The 2581-nt window shown below is 38.1% G+C and overlaps 1 non-coding gene across 1 annotated transcript; it reads right to left on the bottom strand.

Annotated features, from left to right (window-relative positions):
• Positions 1-1687: 1687 nt before the first annotated feature.
• LOC129019263 (U6 spliceosomal RNA) lies at positions 1688-1790 on the bottom strand. The gene has a single exon (XR_008495594.1). It is a non-coding gene; the product is annotated as a U6 spliceosomal RNA (small nuclear RNA).
• Positions 1791-2581: the final 791 nt, after the last annotated feature.

A 2581-nucleotide genomic window follows, 5' to 3' on the forward strand; every position in this document is an offset into this window, starting at 1 on the left:
GAGCCAGGGAATGTGTTGGGCCACTTAAGCCAGACCAACCACAAATACATTCACCATGGAGAAGTAAATCTGACCCTCAATTCTGTCTATCTACATGACAACTGTTCTCCTTCAAGTGGTGGTTCACGTTCATATAATAAAAAAATTTAAGAAAGGGGGCTGAATGTGTCTTACTTCAATGTTTATGAGAGTGTTCTGGAAGGAATTTTTTCTCCAATATATAAAAATTCAGCATGCCTAGCAGAGAGGATTTGGTAAGGGACAGAGAGAAGCATTTTTTGTCATTATGTTAATGTACCATCCCAGCTTCACTATTGATGCCAACAGCCCTCAGGATGGGAGGCTTTCTCTCACTCTCAGGTCAATTCCTCTGCATGTGTTGCACAGAGAGCCCCCTTCAACAGGGAGCCTTGACTCGTGAACACAGACCTATATACTGGGCCATTCCCACACACATAAGAAACAGTAATCTCAGGACTGTTTCCTATTTTTTATATTTCAAATCCAGGCTGTGGGTTTTTCAGTTGGAGCTATTTGATTTCATTCAGGGACAGCAGTGTAAGGGAAGCTGGAAAACTGTTCCACCAGGCTTCAAGCATATGCCTGGATTTGTTTACCATAAACAAAGTCTTCTCAGTGACTGTTACTGTCACCATAGCAACAAGATTGAGGTTACATCTATCAACAAAGCACCACATAAGGCGAAGGCGAGCAGTTAATAAAGAAGAGCAATGATAATTACACAGCAGCCGGCCGCCAGCTCAAACACGGAGGCCTTTTTTTTCCCCCAAATTCTAGTTCCATTTTCAATGTAGAAATGGAAAGTATAACTTAAAAGGCATTGGATGCCCATTTCTGGAGTTGTCTGGGAGATGAAAAAATAAACAGCTGGAACTTCTCCACAGATCTTAGCTCCATGGCATAACCCTATTAGTAGATTTACTTACCTCAGTAGGGTAAAACTGCCTCATTAATTATTAAGAAAAAGAATTCAGAAATGTCTGTGGAAAAATCAATTTCTGATTTAAAATACAAATATTAAAACAGAATCCCAGAGATCAAGAATGGGCTTACAGAGGAAAGTGAAATTAAATGGACATAATTTCCTGTGTTCTTCATTGAGACGAGTAGGTTTAGGTGAATAGGCCTCCACCTATGCACATTTTCAGCAAGATTTCATTGGCTATTTCGGTTCTTTTGTGGTTCCATGCAAATTTTAGGATTAAAATTTTTATTTTACTCTACATTCAAGGGGTACATGTGCAGGATTCTTCCATGGATATATTGCCTAATGCTGAGGTTTGGGCTTCTAATGATCCTAACATCCAAGCAGTGAACATAGTATCTGATAGGTAGTTTTCCAATCTTTCCCCCTTCTCTCCCTCTCCACTGTTAGAATCCTCAGCGTTTATTGCTCCTATCTTTGTGTCTGTGTGTACCCAATGTCTAGCTCCCACTTATAAGTAAAAACATGCAGTTTTTGGTTTGCTGTTTCTGTGTTAATTCACTTAAGATAATGGCCTGCAGCTGTATTCGTGTTACTGCAAAGGATATGATTGTGTTCTTTTTTATAGTTGCATAGAATTCCATGGTGTATATTTACCACATTTTAAAAAATCCAATCCACTGTTGATGGAAACCTGGGTAGATTCTATGTCTTTGCTATTGTGAATAGTATTACTACAAAAAAAGTGTGCAATTCTTTATGAATTTGCATATCATCCTTGCACAGGAGCCATGCTAATCTTTTCTATGTTGTTACAATTTCAGTAGATGTGGTGCCCAAGCAAGCAAAATTTTAGAATTTTTTCCTTATATCTATGAAGAATGACATTAGAATTTTGATAAGGATTGCACTGAATCTCTGGATCCCTTTCGGCAGTATGGACATTTAAATATTAATTCAATCCATGAAAACAAGATGTCTTTCCATTTATTAATATTTGTGTAATCTTTAATTTATTTCCTCAGTGTTTATTGCTTCTGCTATAAGGCTCTTTCACTTCCTTGGTCACATTTACTCCCAGTAGCTTACTGGTTTATTTATGTTTGATGCAATTGTAAATTAAATAGTTCCCCTAATTTTTTTCACATAGTTCAATTTTGTGGCTAAATCATCCTTTCAGCTTAATATAATCCATTGACGCCAACAAAGTAATTGTTTATACTCCAAAATATCTAGGGTATCTTCAGAGACCATCTTCCGGCTGCTATGCACTCATCTATACTCACATGTCTGGGAAATCTTGGTCAACCTTATTCCCCAACCCTAATGATCATATTGTAAAAATATATAGGCCAGGGACCTATATAAAACATAAAGGCCAGGGACCTAACTGGACAAAACATGGTTTTTAGAGTTGCCTTGAGAACCTCTTACCTCACCTGTCTTCCAGTGGTGCCTCTTCCCAGCTGCAGTCTTATCTGAACACTTTTGCTTACCAAAGATTAAGCCTTGAATATGCCTTTTAGATACACAATAGCCATACTTCCCAGCTTCCCAGAACACTTCTCCAGACAAGGCGTAGAACATGCCATGAACAGGCAAACATGACAGTCATGAAAGAGATTGAAAGTAATT

This window comes from Pongo pygmaeus, chromosome 17, assembly GCF_028885625.2.
Source record: "Pongo pygmaeus isolate AG05252 chromosome 17, NHGRI_mPonPyg2-v2.0_pri, whole genome shotgun sequence".
Taxonomy (NCBI): domain Eukaryota; kingdom Metazoa; phylum Chordata; class Mammalia; order Primates; family Hominidae; genus Pongo; species Pongo pygmaeus.